Source organism: Megalops cyprinoides, chromosome 20, assembly GCF_013368585.1.
Source record: "Megalops cyprinoides isolate fMegCyp1 chromosome 20, fMegCyp1.pri, whole genome shotgun sequence".
Classification (NCBI taxonomy): domain Eukaryota; kingdom Metazoa; phylum Chordata; class Actinopteri; order Elopiformes; family Megalopidae; genus Megalops; species Megalops cyprinoides.
This window is the reverse complement of record NC_050602.1, coordinates 15,214,364-15,235,631: the sequence shown is the minus strand read 5'-3', so window position 1 is coordinate 15,235,631 and position 21,268 is coordinate 15,214,364. Positions and strand designations below refer to the sequence as shown.

Genomic DNA, 21,268 nt, shown 5'->3' with positions numbered 1-21,268 from the left:
AAACAATATAATTTCCATTCCCTTCCAAGTTGATGTGCAGGCAGTATGTACATGTCAAATGCACATTCAGACACCTCTTCAGCTGTAGAGTCGGGACATGGCAGGCTGACTTAAACCAGGTTCCAGGCTGTTGAATCTACTACTGCTAGGAACACTGGCATGCTTACACCCAGCTGTGAAGAGGGAAATAAGAAACGAGTGTGCCACTGATCACAGTAAATAACCACAGGGTGACAGTAACATGAGGTGCAGTTTCTTAGCCTTGGACCACTAATTGCTGAGGCACTTATCTCAACCAGGGCAGATATCAGCATTTAAGCTGATGTTACAGGCTAGCTACAGTTCTGGGTCTTCCAATGGAAATTCATGATGAATGGGCTAGCGAGGTTTCCTTCTAGCTCCTGCTAGCTTGGCCCCAGCTCTGGAAATCTCCATCCAGATTTGCTTAAACACTGCTAAGATCATAACGACATCCATCAATATAGCTAACAAGGCATTTTGCATATTACAGCAAAATTATGCTTTCGTAACAAACCATTTTAACAAAATCCCTAAGGATAAGTACCTTCACTCTGACATGCAAGCATTTTCCTTGGATCAAATTATATATTGCTATTAGTACTGAAGCACTATTTACATTGAAATAAGCCTGTTTTACAGAACAAAGAGAAAGTATTGCCTCTTTTTGGCACAATCACAGCAGGGAAGGGCTGTTGAGAAATACATTATGTTTAATTATCAACCTGTATGAAAGAAGACACAAGATACAGAAGACTACCAAAGGACACCCCATAATGAATAAATAACTAATTAATGGCCACCAATTTGCACAGCAAACAAGAGGCTCAAAGAAGGTGCCTGGGACTAAACAAAAGTCAACAAAAAATGCTGGCTTCTTGTTTGCGCTCTGCTGAGTTAACTACCTACAAGCAAATGTCTGGAAGAAATGAATTGGCCTGACAGATTAAGAGCATAGCTATTTTTTTGCATGACCCACTCACCTCACAATACCATACTTTTAACAAAATTTGATACCATAATATTTCGTCATATGTCTATTTGTCATATTTCCATCTGACAGTTTATTCAAACAAGTAGTAGGTTGTAAATATTCACAAAGTCTCAATCAAAATCACTGGATCTGACGTCTTACTGCTCACTGGAACAGCGATGTTAACAATTTCCTGGTTTCCTGGTATCTACCTGATAACACTTAAGACTGTTTTACAAACCAGACAATTGAAACTGAGATCGATTTTCTGAAATAGATAACTGGCTGGCATTCACTCCCTTTGCTATTCTCCTGGTAAACACGCAATATTTTCTACGTCACTGTGCTGATGAAGTTACCTTCACGAAGAGAAGACAGTTTGAATTATGGTTTAAGTGAATTATATTAAGTACTGAATACAACTTTTATTGTTAAAGATATACCGGATGATACTCAATTAAATATTTTACATCTAGAGATTAATTTTTGTCAATTAATTCAACACACAGGTCCTGGCTGGTAGTCCAAACCAGTTAAGAATAGGAAATGTCACACACAAGTCCCTGTAGCACATACATCAGACTGTGCAGATAACAGCACAGCTGTGAATAAAACCGTCTGTCTGACTCGAGTGTTTCGAACGTGGCTGTGTCCTTGCCCCTCCCCCCTTACCCTCCCCCCAATCAGACGGCTGTCTGGGGCTTCTGTAGAAATTTCTCACAATCGTTTTCATTGCTGTGGAGACATGTTTGTTTTTCACCATGTGGTTTATGGTGAGGGGAAATGTCTGCTTGCATGATCACCGGCTTCTCAAGAACTTCAACAGAGAGGGCTCAGCTCCACAGCTGCACTTTGCTCTTTGTTATTCATAAGGGACTATTTCCCTTGCAGTGGAGAGTTCAGATATATCACCACAAAGTACTCTGTACTGACGGCCACTCAATGCATTCTAACATTCCTTCCTTATAAAGGGTCACATTTTTGTTGACACAGAGAGGTAAACATGATACAACTATGCTTGAAGACCTTATCAATAATTTTGATAGGCTCAGAAATGTGATTTTTTTTGTTTGTTTTTTGCTTGAATCAAAGAACAGTCCAGTAATACAGATGGAGCTGTATGGCCCATGCATGAGGCCAAACCCAGGTCTACAAATACAACAATAAAAACCCTGCATCTCCCATAATGCTGAACCTAAAATTGTATAAATTAAGGAATTAATGGAATGCACAGCAAAATACATAAGTATAGCGTTGGACAAAAAACAGCCTCTGCCATTTACATTGCTAATCATCTTGGACTGCTGATTTAAGAAAACAAGTAGACACTGCAGTGATAAGCGAGCATATCTATAACCGGTTCAGGCAAATGAGAGGAAATACTATACGGCCGCGCTCTGCTCGCTGTTTGATCGGATGCTAATTAAAGGGGAAATTCCAGACAAGGTGGGTGAGGCGCTGCGGGCTGGGCCTGGCGTGGAAAGTGTTAAGCGTGAGCTGGCACGCAGGGGTGTGAGGAGGCAGTTGTATCACACAGTGAAACTGGGTCAGCAGTTCTGTAGCCGCACAGCCTGTGGTAGTTTTACTACAAGTGCCCTGGAAATGCTGATAAACAAGTCCCCTCGATGGCGTTGCCTCACCGGTCGCCACCAACCAAAGCTTTTAACAGAAAATGAACACAAAAAACTGGTTACATTGCCGCCAATGATTTAAAGCCTTTTGCAAGTGAAAGAGGCCTGTGTGACAACCGCAAAACAAATACGATGTCTACGGCAGTCGAATGTCGTTATAGCCAAGAGTACAATGAAATCATTACATAGGCATTTCTAACATTTCATAAGTCCTCTCTCATTTTCTCAGTTTTCTTTTTTTTTTCTGGAAGCAACTGCTTGTTTTCACATAAAAAGGAATCCAATCTAGCGGAATGCAGTATCTGCAGGCACTCTGGGATTTTTCTTGCAAACAAATCTGCTCTTCCCTTCCCACTGTCTGCAATTTATCTCAGAAGAAAACCTGCCTCTTCTAGTTCAAACACATTCCTCCTCCTTCTCCTCCACTGTCAGTGGCTGATGGCTATGAGCTGGGCTCTTTTTCCACCAATTCATGGAGCAAACCCTTGCACCACATTCATATATATATATATATATATATATTTATAATTTATGTGTGTATATTTTTATACACATGCATATGTGTCTCTGTGTATACAATTCATATAATTATGTATTATGTTGTTGAAATAATGGATGTGATCCTCTAATCAGCCCTTTATTGAATGTATTTTTCTTGAGTCAAAGTTCCTCCAATCCTTTCACATTGCACATCAGTCATGTGATAAGCTCTCATGGAACAGTTCACAGTTATAAACATTTATATAATCTTATATTATGTTGTTGAAATAATGGACAGCGATCACAGATTACCCACTTAAGGTCCATACAGGAGCCACAAAGCGCTTCCTTCATATCCATTTTCCACAGGCAAGAATGCTGCTTTTAAAAGCACCTCCCTGGGGAGCTGGGAGCAATGGGGGCAGGAACCATAAATCAGCACAAGAGCAGGCTCCCACCCCCTGCAGATACAAGTACTGCACTTCTGTGTGTGTGTGTGTGTGTGTGTGTGCGCGCCTGTGTGTTTATGTTGGGTGTTGCAACTGGTCTGGGGGAAAATGCACTGCATATCCAGCTCTTGCAGTCAGACTTTCCACAATCCATTACAACCCTTTTATTTTCTCTTCCATCTGGAATACTGCATACTTGTGAAGTATTTCTGTAATGCAGTAAATTGCAGTCAGATTACTGTCCATCATTTTCTTCATCCACTTAAAGAAGAATTTCCATTTTACCTGACAGCAAACAACGCAGACGACTCAAGGGTTGCACGACAATCACAATCACAGTGTTATGTGATCTTTCAGGAGTAGACAAGTATACAGGGCATATATTAGAATGTTTGGTATGTCAACAGAGTTCAAAAAGAACATAGAAATTCCTCTTAAGCTGTGGGTGATGGCATACATCTCACATGACTGTCTCAACTGTGAGCTGGGACACAGCATGAGCAAGCAAAAGCAAGACAAGGATGTCAGTTTAATAGTTGATATATAATAAATGGCAACACATTTTAACATTACATTTGATATATTTACATTAAGGTAAAATCTGTGCACAACTCATTCACAACTGCCCCTGAATAACATATTGCGATTATTACCCCGGAACATGTTCACCCCCACCTCCAAAAAAGAAAACAAATAGAAACTATAAAAAACAACGTGAGCTTACAGTTTCTAGCCTGATGTGCCATTGCTGCTTGCCAGCACAATTTGGACCCATCTGCTAGATGGTGAACATTATTGCATTAGAAAGACCTTGGGATGTTTCCATGGTGAGAGTCCCCTGCAAATAATGGGTTAGTTACATAAGCATTTTCTAGCAGAGTCCCATTTGTGCTGTCTCTACACAAGCACAAAAAAACAATGCCAAAGTCTGCCTCATTCTATTTTTTTTTTTTCAACTGAGTAAAAGAAAAGGAGATTGAAAATAGATATCATTAGGCAGTCCGATGACATTCTTTGATGATACAGATTGGGAACAGCATCAGGCATACTGTATTAGCAACAGCTTTCTCCCCAAGGCGATATTAAATTTCTGTTATAAGGTCACTTCAACACACACCACCAAAATCCTCTGTGCATGTGTGTGTGTGGATTGGGGGGGAGGCTTGCATAATTGTGTGAAAAACATAAGGATAAATCAGCTATGGGCACATATTCCCTGTAACTCACACAAGGCTTTTCAATGAAATTTATCATAATGCTCTGAACACTTGGCTTTAAACTGCTGACAGCTGCCTTCGTCACAAATATAGCTGAAAAACACCATGTAAATGAGTTCAATTTACAATTTACATATCTTGAAAATACTGCATCACAACACATGTGGCTGGACTGAAACGGAAGAAGAAGCCCAAGGAGGTCGTTTATGTTCCTAAGTGGTGAACATTCTAGACTGGCTTTTGTGGGTTGCGGAAAGCAGTGTCGCTTGTTACATCTGAATGGCAATTCAATGGTACTGCACCAAGTTGGTGTTTTCATTGTGCCAGTCTAATATGCAGCCTGCAGACAACTCTGGAGCTCTGGAGCACAGCATTAAACCAAACCTGTCCTCTGGGTCACCGACCACTGCAATTTCTATGCCGACAGGCCAGCTGAAACCCACAGAATTTTCTGACAATGCAATATTAACCGACTTTGCAAACATCGGTGTGGTGGTACATCACTTGTGGTAGTACAGAATTCTAGAAAAAACCAACTGCAACTGAAATGCAACATGTGATCAGGGAGTCAGGGAGTTTAAAGGAAGGATTTGTCATTTAGTCTCTTAATCGTTTGTGCACATTTCCAGTACTTGGAAGCCGACATTCTCCCTCTAAAATATGCCGGAATGTGGGTCATATTATTCCGCGGCGCAAAATGAATAGGCTACTTCCTGCCATGTGACTGTATCACTCACTCTGTCTCTGGACTGCATTTCTGTCTGATGGCAAGAATATGGACCGTGCATGTTTTATTGCAATCATGTTTGTCAGTCCCATCTCATCACTGGCCCCATGGTCCAAAATTTACTTTTTGGTCCACCAGCCATGGCGGTGGGTAGATGAAAAAAAATTCACCAGCCAAAATAATTTATTTTAATCAAGCTATGTTTTAACCGGCTCCTGAGAGGCCTAAGACAGATAGCCACCAAGATAAAGCTGACACCTAAGATACAGTAATGTTTGATAGTACTACATATGTGAATACATGTACACGTTTTTTATTCTTATTTTAATGCAAAAAGCATCTGCCAGAGTGTCTATTGACCCTGCAACTTTAACCAGCCACAGAAAAAAATCTATCCACACTTGCAGGCTGGCAGGTGTTCATTTCAGGCCGTGCTGCCCTACAGATGACAGCCACTCTTTTGCAGCCATTTGATGTTCCTTTTCTGAAAAAGAAGAGTCAGACTAAATGGCACGTTGCTATGACACATTACAGACAATCGATGAGCAAGGTGACCTCATGCCCTGCTTTAGCCATTACAGGCTGGATTTTTCATGGAATTTCCCATTGTTCTGACAATCTTCTTGAAACCATTAAAACATCTTACTGTATTACTAACAAATCTTTAAATAGTCAAACTATCAAAATGGAAACTGCTTTTTCCTAATAATGGTAATTCTGAAATGATGTGTAATACATTAAGACAGACAGTTTACTTTTTCTGTCTGGAACACATGTTATCCAAATCAGACAAGGATGAAAATTATGCCTTGTGTTTCACCCATGCCTAAATTCAAGAAATAAATGAAATCACCAATAACTACAAACATTCTTGATATACTATTGACCATGTTATCAAAAAAGCTGAGCTGAATCTATAAGCAGCTTGGCAATTAATACTTCACTTAATGGGGTGGTTGGTGAGGACACATTAGCCTTGACCTAGTCAAAATTTAACATAAGCAATTTAGCTAGCCCTGAGCAAAACAACTTTTACAAATGTAAAGCCCTACACTGTGTTAACTACATTGCAATTATCCCATGTTATGTGCAGACTGCATGAACATGCATAGTCTGAAATCTTTTATCATACATAGCATTTTAATACACCTTTCCATTGTATCCCAGATTTGACTTCCCACAATCTGGTCACGCTACCGTTATGTCATAGTTCTTGTACTGACATCAACACATGTGCTTGAAATTTAAATACTGAAATTTAAATGTAATTATTGCATTACATACTAATAACATGAATGTGACATGTCCTGTTGTGAACATCCCTCTCCTATATTATCTATTGTTCAAAAGTCAAAACTATTCAAGCAGGTCTGTCCTTCTCTGAATTATTGTTGCTTTCATCGGTAAACCGTTTCTACAGAGATGTACTCACACTGTATGGTTACAAAGCTCTCACATTATGCGCTCTCTTATCAGTGTTGACAACAGATGTGCAAGTTCTCTGCACTGACGCTGCACTGGATGAATTCCCGAAACATTGTGCGTGAGCTAATTAGCATGGCTTTTGTATTTAATTTCACATTTCCTGGGTCATTCAGCGACCAGCACCTTCACTGTCAATTAGCAGATGGGGAAAAATGAGCCATGACGATGATCCAGTTCCTCAGAGCCTATACCACAGGGGCCCCTAGAGAGCAAACTGCTCAGGGCAGTCAGCTATCAGTATGAGTATCTTCAACTGTCAAAATACAATGGTATTGAAAGCCTGATAATAGGGGTGTAAGGGTTCACCAAGTTACCAGCTCACAGCTGTGTACATACCCCAACACATTAAGATGCAAGTAAGAAAAATAAAAGGTCACAAGCTCATAATCTGAGTGAAAAGGGACTTGCTAAATTTGACTTTCGCTGAAAAAACACTCTATAATTTTACAAAACATACCTGGAAAAAATCCAGCTCCAAATAACAAACCCTCTGATGTTTTTCCCAAACTTAGTCCTTCTCCCCTGAAACCATAGTCAATATTTCAGAATAAGTATATATTATGTTTTTTTTTTTCTTTTTTTTTTTTTTTTTTTTTTTGAAACAACAGATTGTTCTTTTCTTGATGTGTTGTCCATTTAACTATGGACAGCAATGCACCTGTACTGATGTCAGACAAACTAATATTCACATTTGTGTTTTGCGGCTTACCATGCCACGTCAAGAAGGATCAAATGTCTGAACAACCACCACACTGGAATATAAACTCTTAACACATTACCATTACCAGCTTGCTTGCTATTGCAAACTGCGTCCCTACATTTTCACCAGAGATCCTGAAGTTGACTGGATGGAAAAAGCTGTCACATTTAACTTCAACTTTCAATTTTACTCACAAACAGATATGAAAATGCTGAATCTTTTAGTCTGGTTCCTATTCATTTTTCAATGTAAATCAATTGCAGAACCCCTCTGTCATTTTCCAGTTGTAGAGTCATGTCTTGGTCATCTCTGTACAGTCTGGCTACCCAATCATGAGCTACAAATGACAATGCACTGCAATGTTGACCATTGCAGGAAGATTTGGTTTGATTCAACAGTTTTGTTGACAGTTTTCGACTAGTTCTGCCTGAGATGCCGTTACCCTGTGGATGACATGTTCTTTAAGTAAGCATGCAATTTGATAATAATCAATGTCGTAATAAAGGCCAAGTACACTATATTATTGAAGCTATGGACTCAACCAATATAGTGCCATTAAATACTTTAAGTAATTCATCACAGCAATACAACAATTACAAAAAATTTGACCATGTGTCTTTATTTAACTGTCTAATAAAACAAAATACCTGTGCGCTGGTGTCACTGAATAACATTCAAATCTTGTTAAAACCATGACCTGCTTACAGTCCTGCCTTGATGATATTGGGTGAATGGGACATTAACTTTAAAAGCTTTCGTTTTTACCAAAATCATGATATTAAAATTTAAACTTGAGTGTGACTGTGAAATTTAAATAATATAACACATACAGTAAAATGGTATAAAATTTGATTCTAGCAGATATAATTAATCAAGAGTCACTTTCACTTTATTTATAAAATGTGCAGTTGCCAATTCACTTTCTCCACAATAGAGAGAATGCCAATAATACCAAAGTCATTCATTTTGCCCTTCAAGTTCTATTAATGGGCACATGACCAGGTCCTAAAATGACACTGATAGTGCCTCCATTGCCATGTGGTCAAGGCCTCAGCCACGAAGCTCCAGGGACAGCAGGGCTCTACTTCACAAAAAACGGTAGCCTTTAGTGGGCTTATAGTTATAGTTACAGTTATAGTTATAGTGGGCTTATTCATATTCAATTCCAGCCAATAATAATAAACCAGCAAGGTCTTTACAGTCCAGTGAAGTTCATCTTCTGATGAAACTTGTTTCCTGCAGAGTGGACAAGTAATAATTCTGCCATCAATATTCTCTTCCCTTTCATAAGATTTGAACCAGAAACACTGCACAAAAACAGTTCTGTTTTTCGGTGGGGTTGAGAATGTTCTTTCATCCACTGTCAATCTGGTTTACACATCACCTTATCTAATTAGGGTCACACGCAATATCTCGCTACCTACAATTTCAATATTTCCTCCCTTTGTTATGACAACAGCAAGAGATCACATTGCAATTTGATGCCCTGATTGCTGGTGACATCTTGCAATAGAGAGAGTCAATGCATGGTCAATGCTGCTGAATGCAGTGTCTAAGAACGTGCTGCTTTCAGCCTTGTTAGCACAGGCAAACATGACGGAAATAGACGGAAAGTTATTTTTATCACCAGCTAAGCTTTGTCTCACAACTTGTACACTGTTTAACTCCAGATCACCGTTTACTATGATAAATATAGTTAAGATTCATTAAAGTGCTCTTTGATATTGCTATTATGAAAATCACACTGCCAATATCTTAAAATATTATATATGTCAAATAAATATTATATATGTCAAATATTTTTGGCTATCAGCCCAAAACTGCTAAGAAATAGTGTGGTGCCAGTTGGAAGAGACTACCTTTTAAGACCTTGGACTTAACTAAATTGCAAACCTTAACATTAACTGGGCTACTTCATTTCTTATAGTGACATTAAAGTTAATTCTGGCAGCTTATAACAGAATGATTTTCAATGGAATGCTGAACTTAATATAATCACATATACTCACACAGATTGACTGGATATGATTCTTAACTAATTAAAGAAAGAATAGTCAATTTTACATTACTTCCAGTGGACACCTGGCTACAAATCATTTTTATGTCCCAGTACAGCATACTAGCAACATTGCAATGTAGCAATACATGTTGATGTGTTGTAAGTCACAATACAGGCTAGCTAGCTAATATCACACCACACATTTCCACTGTTAGACTTAAAGGATGAATTACAGAACCAAAGGGACTGTATCTCCAATGAGGCATGGTAATCAGGATGCCAAAGAAGCTGAGAGGATAATACAGGGTACAGTGAAGCTTCAGACGAGCTGCAATGATGTAACTAACATGTGTTCACCATATGTCTGTCCAACATCTGTGAAAGTCCTTTTTCATTGAGCTGGTGGCACAAGTAGAGGGAACCTATGTATAACATTGCACCGCATAAACCCTTCTTAAAGACTTTAATTACATTGACTTAATAAACTGATCAATGCATGAATGAGAATCCAGAAATGGTCTGTTTACATATGTGCTTCCTGACAATGGAGACAACAGGAAATGATGGTTCAAACATATATTCAAACATATTAGTCATTATATTCAACCAAGAATGCATAAGCATTCGTCAGCCTTCATGGAAGGAAATGGCCACACTGGCCATATATGCCATCCCTAGATATTGACCCACCTCAGAAACTACAGGAAACCTCATGACTGTGATCCTCACTCTACCTTGTAAATGGCATCATGATCGAAGATTCCATATTCTTGATCCACCTATTCATAGTTAAAAGCAGAGCATCATAGTTTTAGGCAAACAGCCTCGGAAAGGTAACAGAGTTGCTCCTTTTACACCCCCATCCCCAACTGAGATATTGTAATTCTACTGACAGTATAATTTTTACTCTACATTGAAACTACAGTATAGAGGTGGGTCCTTTTATGTGCTTTATTTAAACAGAGGGAACAAAATGGGTAACAAAAATCATTTCATGAATATTGTTCAGAAAAATTCCACCCTTTTTGTACCATTGCCACCATTGCCACCTTTTTTTTCTGCTAGGTGCATTATATAGAAGCATACTGCACGCGCTGTCACCAGAATATAGTCAAAGAAATTGTGGTGCAGTTGGGCATCATACTCAGCGCACTTGTTTTTAGCAATGTGATGTCAGCTGCTTCTTTTTGCAGCAGTAGTACATCAACAGGGCACATCTCTACTTCCACAATCAACTTTGGGATACAGTAACTCTGTCGACCTTTGAACACCATGCTGTCAGAGCAGGAGACAGGAAAAGGGAGAAGGCAACATGACAAATCAGGTGGGTTGAGCTGGGTGTGTAAACCAGGCTAGTTTGGCACATCATGTCTGTGAAAAACTAGAACATGACTGCACGTTAGGACGGCAAGCAGGTGGATGAGGGCCAGATGGACCAGCACCTCGATGTACGATCAGCCTATATTCAGGGCCCAAAATTAACACCAGTAAGCCTGAAAATGGCAGGTTGAAGTTGCAGGGTCACTAACCACTCTGGCTGGTGCTTTTTTGCATTAAAAAGAAATTATGGCACCCTTAGTCAAAGAACCCATGTAAAATGCAAGATGCCCAAATGCACACCCCTTTCAGTCCCATTCCTATTGTCCCCCCCATCGTAAGTCAATGGCAGGTCCCCTCTGTCATTTTCTAGTTGTGAAATCTTGTGTTGATCATCTGTGTATAATTTCTGATGGTGGCTGTGCAAGTAAGATTGATTTCAACGTCACTAATTCTTTAAGTATTTCAATAATGTTTGTCTGGCTAGCTAACCGGCAGGCTAGAGGTAGTAAACATTACTTTGATTTATCTGTCAGCATTAGCTGTAATGTTATCTTGCTGGCGAGCTGAATTCACTAACAATATATGATGCTGCAACTACACAGACGTATGCAATTATAATAAACGTAGCGTGATTCACAATAAATTGTTTTGGCTCGTGAATTTTTTCATCCAAAAGTTAATTTTGGACTCTGATATTTATAATAAAAGATGACTGCGTGTACAGTCATCATGTTGGTACACAAGTGACATGCCTTGATGCGACAAATGTTCTCATTATTGAATTTCTTATGTCATAATTTTCCCCTGTATGCTGTGTACGTTCAGAACGTTCTATTTAACACACACACTTTTTTGCACAGTCTCTGTCCCTTTGCAATCATGATACACAGCAACGCAATGCATTTCCAGGATTAGACCTTGAAAAATCAGGTCAAAGGATTCCAAATTTACCGCAGCGGCATAAAGAGCTTTAATTTAGGATAGCGAATTCTCAGAGTTGGCGATTAGGATTCAAATGGATGCTAGAAATCAATGTTGTGCTACCAGAGCACACTGGTGCTAGAACACAGCTGACTTTACATTCAAAAGGAACAATGGAATGCTTTGCAGTCTCCAGCTTTGAGACCCAGGGGAGCCCAGCAGCACTAGCCCAGTGTGTGTTGCTGAGCTGCTCTGATGGAATTTTCAGTTCGTGCCAATTTGCGTTTCCTACTCCCTCCCCTCCACCTCTGCAAGCGCTCTATTTATGGAAACCACAAAGCATTCCTTGCTTTTTCCCCCCCCTTAAAGAGACATTTCCTCTGATGTCTGGATACTAAATTGTGCTGCATGTCTGAATTTTCAGCCTGCAACGATTAGATGTTTGATTCTGCATCCAGTAATTCTGAACTTGGTATATTTTTTGTGCCCTACAATGCTAAAAATACCATCTACTACAGGCTTTGGTATGGTTCTCCAAAATAACATAAAGATCCTAAAGGCAGCTTTTTTGTGACAAATGTGTATTCCAAGAAATAGGAACAGCTATATTTAGTCCTGCACATTGCATGGAAGTGCTGATGTGAAGCACTTGCTTGTTGGAAATGTGCCTATTACTGTACCCGTACAGGACAATCTTTTACTATTTTTGTCTTACATAAAGATGTACTACTAAAAAATATGCACTTCAACATCTTGAAAAAAGGCCGTTCTTTGGCTTTAAAAACACATATACACTTACACGAAATGTACAGTACTAATTCTGAATGAATTCTTTTTGAGGTTATTTTCAAGGACACACCCTTGTAGATAAATTGTCATTTCAACCATTAATTTTACCACCTCACACCCCCTGTCAAATATCACAACATACACACTAGTTCATATAAAATGACCAGTACCTGACACAAATGCAGAAACAATAGGTAACATGTTTCCACAAGGGACTATACGTGTTTATTAGTAGTTAATGCTTCACATTAACATAGTATAATACATCCATCTTACATTTTGGGCTCAAATGTGGCCACACAATCATGGTGTTTCACTGAAATGAAGGCAGGCTAAACTTGCATTTCATACCAGACTTTACTGTATGTAAAAGGTAAAAGCCACTATTTGAGACAGATGAAGACCCTGTGTATCAAAGCATCTACAAAAGCTGAGGCTTTGTAAAGGCAATAAGTGTGGACAGGCTACTTTTAAGGGTGTAGCCAAACTGGGCCCAACACAGACTCCAAGCTAGGGCTGGGCGATATAGCCTTTGCAATACATCGCATAGATATTTTTAGCGCAGGAACACGCCTCAAAAACATCCCAATGCTTTGTTATTAAGTCACTGTCAGAGTTCACAGGAAAAATGGTAAAATCTTAGCTTTAATTCACTTATTAGTGATAAGCAGGGGTGTGTCGTCCTTGCTATGGCTGAAGTCATAGTCTTATTTGTATCTGTAATTTATGTCATCAATTTTGGACATAGTTGTAATCGCATTGAAAAACCAGAAGTACACAAAAATCCAGTCACTGCTAGATGTAATTGTTCGGATGGTTTATGACGATGATAAGAGACAGGATAAGTGATCAACAGGATGGCATGTCACAGAGGGGTGGTTCAGAGTACTCCAAACACAGTATTCACATATTGACAGGCAGTAGTTCTATTCTTGTACCGATATTTACTGGCACACCCCCAGTGTTCATGTTTTTTGTCTTTTATTAGACAAATGATACATCTATAATGGTGCAGACTGATCACTGCTGAGTGTTTAAACTGACATTATTAACAAATGAAAATGAACTGATAAGCAATCACTAGTTTCCTATTAGTGACAAAGGAAAATGAACCTTTTGAAGCAATAACAAAACACATTTTTCCATTGAAGAAGATGAAACTTTTGATAACCTCATGCTTTCTGTTTATGTGCAGGCACTTTTGCATATTCTGTAGTCATGCCTACAGATTTTTTTTTTTTTCGAATGCAGTACTCCTTTAAGCAATCCTCTTTTGAAATAATTGCACACTAGGCTTATGGCCACCTCTGGACTTGTGCAGGTGTGCTGAAGTGAGCTGAATGCTATACTCCAACATACTCGACCATAGCTGGCTATTTTTCACACCGCAAATGACACAGCACGTTTCAGTAAGTGGACAACAACTTCAGGATTGGCGCTAACCCAATGAGCCACAGGGCATGAGCTACCAGAAGAGAGATAAGTCATGGTCAACCTACCCACCCCTATCCCAGAATAAATTTGCTCTGCCAATGTGGGCTCCCAGTCATTGTCAACAGCACGTGCGGTTTCAGATCCAGCCCATAAGGTTCAGCCCGCACTCAAGGTGAACATTTTTCTGACTGAGCCACTCAGGGGCCTCACTTAAAGATTTAGCTAGCCTATAGGCTTTTTTATATGATTCAATCCAGTGCTTGTCACAACCAGCACCTCATTGATGAAAAAGCACTTGTGCACAAGGCATTCTCTTTATTGTCTTTTAAATTTGGTCAGGGTATGGAATAGTGGTTCTAATACTACACCTTCATACTGGTTCACAGTACACACAAGGGGTAAACGGCACTGCAGAGTGCATTATGGGATAGCACACACAAAACGGTGATGCCCATGAAATCAACCAATAACGACACAGCCCTTGGGTATGAAACAATGCCCTTAGCTGGAAAGCAGCATTCCTCACAATTCACTGACCAGGAATAAATCCACTCCGTGGCTCTGCACAGAAAATAAAGCTGACTCTCCACCAACTACACTGAAAAAAAGGATTTCCCCAGACAAGACCAGACATAGCTGAAAGGGGAGGGGGCTTTTGTAGAAGATATGGGCCAAAGTCATATAGTCATACTGAAGGGATTTGAAAACAGAAAATAACTAAGATATTGAATAATAATCCACATTAATCTTTTAAAAAATCTAAAGACAGAAAATACATTAAATAAGAAGCCCTGTAGCTACCATCCACCATAAATTACAGAAGCTTTCCTTCAAGGTCAAGCCAGCATGTCCTGCAATGTTGTCAAAACCCACTTGAATAGCCTTGCAGAACTAGTTTCTCAAAATACCAGAGTAACAGAGTGGCCTCTGGGCAGGGCAACTACCCCTGCAAAAAGCAAGACCAAGGGCTCAAATGGTAAATCACAAATGGATCTGAATTTTGGTCTGCACGAATACACACCACACTGTAAAGACAGAACTGACACCTTCTCCCTCAGCTTAAACCTTTAAATAAATATCCTACTCTGGCAATGGGATACTTTGTAGACCATATTTATCCGGTTTTTATGGACACAAAAAATTGTTAAGAATTACCATCAGAATAAATTCGTAATTCTAAGGCAATCAAGTAAACTGTATTCCACCATGTAAACAGCAAATTCAGAATTTGAAAATTCAAACCAAATTTTAATTCAACCATATTCTGGAGGAACTCCAAGTAACGTGAATGGCTTGTCTGATGGTAGATAAAGGCACGCAACAAGAAAAACCAAGGCCACAGCCGAATAAAGCATCGTTGGGTTTAAACGTTGGCGGAATACTAATCTGTTTCTAAATGTCACAAATGTATTTTCCAGCAAACCATGATGCAAAATTCAAATGATTGTTCCATGTGTTCCTAGGAACAAAATGAAACCGAATGGTTTCTTCAAGAGAATAAGTATTTACTCTTGCTCTAAGCATATATATAACCATTTTCATTTTCATTTGAAGGAAATCTATAACCCTTTTATAAAATCCCACTAGCCACGGAAATAAGACGTAAATTATGTCCACACAATATTAAAATGTAGTTCATTTTTTTATGTGAAGCAACCTAAAGCAGCTCTGTATGAACCAGCAAATAAAAAAGTAACGTCAATGCTAAGGGTGCATGGGTTGCTCATTTGGGGAACGATTTCAATAAGCAATTTCAGGTGAGTAAACATTAAGACCTGGCGTGGCAACCTAGTCTATGACAACAAGCCATTGATAAATCAGGATTACTTGATGTCAGCATCTGAGTAAGTACACACATCCAGATACGTGAGCAAACCTCTCTGGCAGAAAGGTGAGGAAGCACATACACAGTTATCCCTATCTATCTATGTGGATCACTATCTATTCATTGTTTGTGTCAGACCTGTGTAACTAACGCAGTAGCTGTTTTTGCAATGATATGAAGCCAAAGCACTGGCTCATTACATGTGAATGGCATCCTGTATCTTTCACCACATTGTTTTAGCTAGCTCGCCGCAACCCTCCCTTAACGATCAGCTACTTTATGAACAATTTTCATTCACCAAGTTAAGGGAGGGATGTTTAAGAATGGCCTATATTGTGATCAAATGATGAAAATGCAAAGTCCACATTCAAAGAAATACAGTCTAATTAATATTTGGGATGAATTCCTCTTCATAAAAACAGACCAAGAAACACTGCTTTAGACACGCGTGTGTGCACATAGCACCATACCATTCACCTCTCGTCCCAAACACAAACACAGCAAGGCACACCTTTACTGAATATCTGTGGTTCTATAAGAAAGAAATTCACTAGAAAATATTAGCAGCAAGACAATTCACAACAGAAGGGAAAACCTCACATTTAACTATTGTGTAATATGATATGAAGCCATCAACTGTAACCTTTCCATTGCCAGAAGCAATCAGACCTTTCCCTACATCAATGTCAAACTATGACTCAGAGAATTTATCATCAATCCAGTGTTCAAATACGAGTCATTAACAGGCTAAATCTGATCAGTCTTCAGCTGTACAACACTGTGCAACAAAGTGCATTTCATAACATCAAAAAAGCGAATGATTTATCATACTTGCTTTGACCAAAACGTTCACCAATTGTGTCAAAGCATAGTGGCATATTTTTATCACTTACATTAAAAAAATACCCATTTTGAAATGGGTCTATGAAGTGAAAGGAAGCAGTTATAGTCATGCTCTTTGATTGAGGCGAATATTGGGAACTACGATTCGTAATGAATATTCATGATGTAGTCCTTTTTCAATTTCACATTGTACATTACGGTCAAAATACAGAAACACAATAAACAGTGTTTTAAAAAACTAACACAACTTTATAGCAATCCATTTTTAATCCAATTCATCAGATTAGATAATGTGTCAGCGCTGACAGCCATAGTCTCATACACACTAGTGCATGTGTGCATGTGTGTTCGTGTATAAGAATTAAATGCCTTTTTCTCAGCCAAGAGCAAGTTAGCTAGTTGGTAAAGTAAGTTGCACATACTTGCATTATAAAAAGTAAAAAAAAAAGAATAAAGCAAGAAACTAACAGCAAATTTACATTAGAAATGCAAATACAACTACGTAGTTTAATCACATTGCCAAGAGAATGCCTTGCTCTTAACTGGTTAAATACGTTAACATGACAGACATTTCTTACCCTACATAATTAGCTACAGAATCTAGATACAACAATAAAAATCATATTTATGACACTTTCGTGTTTCATAAACTTGTTTCACCTTTTGGAAGGACGTAATAAGAAATGGAGGGCCCAGCTGACATTTACTTGATGCTTTCTTGCAAGAAGGTTAACTATAGTGCCTGCTGTTCATTTGTCTTGTCTAGCTAATTCACTAGCCAGCTAGCTATTAGCTATGTATCCTCTACAAAATTAAATAATTTGCTGCAAGTGATTCCACACATTTTCCGCTCTTCCATTTGTTACTTGTAATCTGCTCATTGCAAGGACAGGTTTGCAGACAACACCTGGTCAAGCACTGAAAATAATTTTACATAAGGGATTATTTAGGCATTTTAGATAACCCCCAAGCACATGATCCAGATATCCTTTTGGTTATTTTCCAAGCAGGTGGACAGAAAAAAATCACTCTTAGGCGAGGCACCAGGCAGGGAAACCCCACATCTGTAGAGTGCCTGCCTTTTACTGGACGCAAATGTCAGTCAATCGAAAAGTAAAAAGCAAAGCCTGTATTTCACCTGCCAGGAACACCTTATCGCATTATACGACTCCTGTGAAAAGACCAAAGATGGTCAGCCCACTGTGGTTGTGGTATGAGAAGCATTCTGATTTGTGTCCTTACCACTGTGCTCAATGGATCAGTGAGCAGAACTGCAGCTACAAAATGAACCAGTTCCAATTATCCTATTGCAGCATTCCACTTAAGGATTGAAGAGGCAAAAAAGCTTGGTATTACCAGCACATTGACAGAACAACCTACATTAAAAAAGCACACTTGCTGGAAATGTTGTACGTGAGCCTGCAATGGGGACACTGCTCTGTAGAACAAAGTTCATGACTCCTTGCAGTCATCAAAGATCCCGACAGCAGGAGACATAAACCCTGTGTTCTGGACACAGTCCAAATTAGTCTCTCTCAGTCTGGGTTTGCAATAATCCCAGTTTAACTGTCTAAATTACTCCTCATCTCTCCATCTCCACTGAAGTATTCACGTGCATGATGTCTACTGTGTATCACCCAGGTGATGCCACATCAGTGGTAGTTGATGTGACATTTGAACACTGGGCAAAGTACTGGGATATAATTAAATAAATATAAAATCATTAATTACTGCATCTCCTAAGCAACAATATATCCTTCAAAACACATCACTCTCCCATATTAATCTACACTTTAGAATGATCCATTATTTTCTATGGGCTTTATGACAGCATGCTAGTGTGTATATTTCACCAACTGTTTAATGATAAATGCCGCTCAATCCATTTTGAATTATTCAATTCAATATGAGATATTCAAATAATAGTAAGAGCAATAAAAAGCAAGAAACAGCCCACTTTTCAATTTGTCACACACTACCACCGCTAAAACAGAGCCTTCCCCTCCCCCACCCTCTCCTCCTATGAGCTGTCTAGCAGCAGAATTACATAACTGTGCCTCCTGTAATTTGAGTGTGTGTAGAGAACTGAAATCAATAATTCAGAATCAAGATACTTTCTTCCATCAAGGGCGTATTCACCAAGACCAACTTACTGGCACAACATGTTACAAATAATAATATTAGATGATTGTAAAATTAAACATACCTGACGTAAAACTAAAATGCAGTCTGGACCCTATTCAATCAAACATACAAATTGTAACCTAGCTCCTTGTATATTCCTTCCCACATTCTACAGAGGATGTTTATGTGGCCTTTTTGGCCATAAAGTGGGTGTCTACATGCCCAATAAGCGGCATGTCTTGTGTTGTTGGTCCCTGTCTTATTTTGGTTTGATGCGTAGCCTAGTTATAATTACATGGGGGGGTGGGTTAATTGTGTTAGACGTTTTAACATTAAAGTTACAGCCTAAGCTGGAGTGTCTCACATTATTTCTTAGTTCTGGGGTAATGCAATATGTCAGCTCACACCCCCAGTTTATAGCCAATCATCAGGCTCCTTCCCTTCTAAAATTCTGATTACTCAAAGGATATCCACAAATGTCTCTTCATTTTTGTTTTTAGTCAGCTAGCTAGACAGACTGATAGTTCTGCTAGAAAGATAGTTAGAAAACTGGACACATGCTCAACCATCAAAAACAATAAAACACCTCCACCTAATCAAAATTCACAACTCCGTGTGCATTTGCATTTTATTTACTATTAGTCATATCTTGATTTAAAAAGGCAGCAGACGTCTGGTGTCAATGAGTTTAGGATACCTTGGCTTTGACTGTGAATTCCCCTCCCCCAGACGCCATGAGTTAAGGCACAAACCACACTGCTGTCAAATGCCACCGTTTTTTCTGTAAAGAAATTACTTTGAAATGTCCATATTAGTTAAACAATGACTTTGTAAAGAACTCACATCACTGAATCGGTGATCAACTTTACTCTCACAAAAAAACTACCGTCACGTTTTATTTAAAACACCTCTTATTGGTACTGACGACTTCTTGTTTCAACATGCTCTCCACCTTTTCTGTGATCATTTCACGGAAGGCTAAATAGCACAGGCACCTGACTTGCTTGTTTTGTTGTGGGCAGGCTATCGATTATTCAAAGGCTAGTATTTATGTAACGTTAGCTACTTAAGCTAACAGGCCACCCTACATTAGACTTCTGCATTCAAAAAACACACGCTGCCCATCCCCCTCCTCGGTCACTGATACTGTAACGTTATTCGCTACACATCCTTGTCAGTAAGAGGATACATTGACTATAATTACACAACCAATACACGTTAGCTACAATTAAACTAATGTATCACAGCGTCTTTTTGTTTGCAGTGTCCAAAAAAACATTATAAAGGCGAAACGATGGAGCTCTTACTTTAAAATCCAGATCACACAAGAGGTTGCCTTCTCTGCTTTGCCGCTTGTGTGGAATTTCCTCCTCAAGTCTTTTTTAAAAATATGGTGACAATAACGCGTTATAGCCCCAGATCAAGGCGAAGTTTCGGTAGTTAAATTCCCAGACAAGCGTCTCGTTTTATTCAAATAATGATATCCTTTAATAACACCTAAAAAATAGACAATAAAGAGAAATTGAGGAACATTGTAAGGCTGTTAGCAGAGAAAGAGCCAAACGGTTCAGGAGCAGCCAACGGCTTCAGACACTCAAACACAGAAGAAGTGACTTTCCAGGCAAAAATGGGACAGGCTCGGCAAACGTATTGCTTCTGCAGCTGTGTATACACGCGATGTAGAAAGGACACATCACGCGTTAACCACACCATTCGTTTCATTACCAGGCGTTATTGCTAGCTAGCTGAAAAAAGAACGCATTTGCATACATAAAACAAAAACGAAACCCTTTTTCTCTTAAATGAGGACACAATGACACTATACACACAGATTCTTATTGGGGCAAGGTTAGGGGCTTTTTTAATTGGACACCTACTGTTTTGCCTTACCCAGTTTAGCCAAAAAACTATTTGGAGTAGCTTTTTCGATAGTGTTTTAGTTGTTTGAATTGGTGCTTAGGTGCCACAACAGAAGCAAATAAACAAATTATGTAACAATCTGAAGTGCTCTGTTAAAAAAAAAAAAACAAAAAAAAAAAACCTTTTAGTAAAAGGTTTGTTAGTGTCGGACAAAAATACTCTAAACACAGATAGAGTTGTTTTGATAGACAATACATTTGCAAAAAAGTGGATAATAACTAGTGATAACAACCCGGTTGTGGGGTAACTAATAGCCTATGATGGATGCTAGTCATGATTTACTGTTGCTCGGGGTCGCTGTATTAGTTACAGGAAAATATATATAAACCACAAAATATATACCAGACAATTTCTAATTAAACACTACAAGTCATGCTGACATACTTACTGTGGCATCAGCAAATAGACTTTCT

General features: G+C 38.9%; 1 protein-coding gene across 2 annotated transcripts in view; it reads right to left on the bottom strand.

The window, feature by feature from the left end:
• The window catches only part of LOC118795665 (F-box-like/WD repeat-containing protein TBL1XR1), a 48,708-nt gene extending 28,205 nt beyond the window's left edge, over positions 1–20,503 (bottom strand). For both annotated transcript variants that reach the window (XM_036554311.1, XM_036554312.1), the window contains exon 1: positions 20,243–20,503. The gene's annotated coding sequence lies outside the window, so the exon portion shown is untranslated. The remainder of the gene's footprint in view (positions 1–20,242) is intronic.
• Between the last annotated feature and the right edge of the window lie 765 nt (positions 20,504–21,268).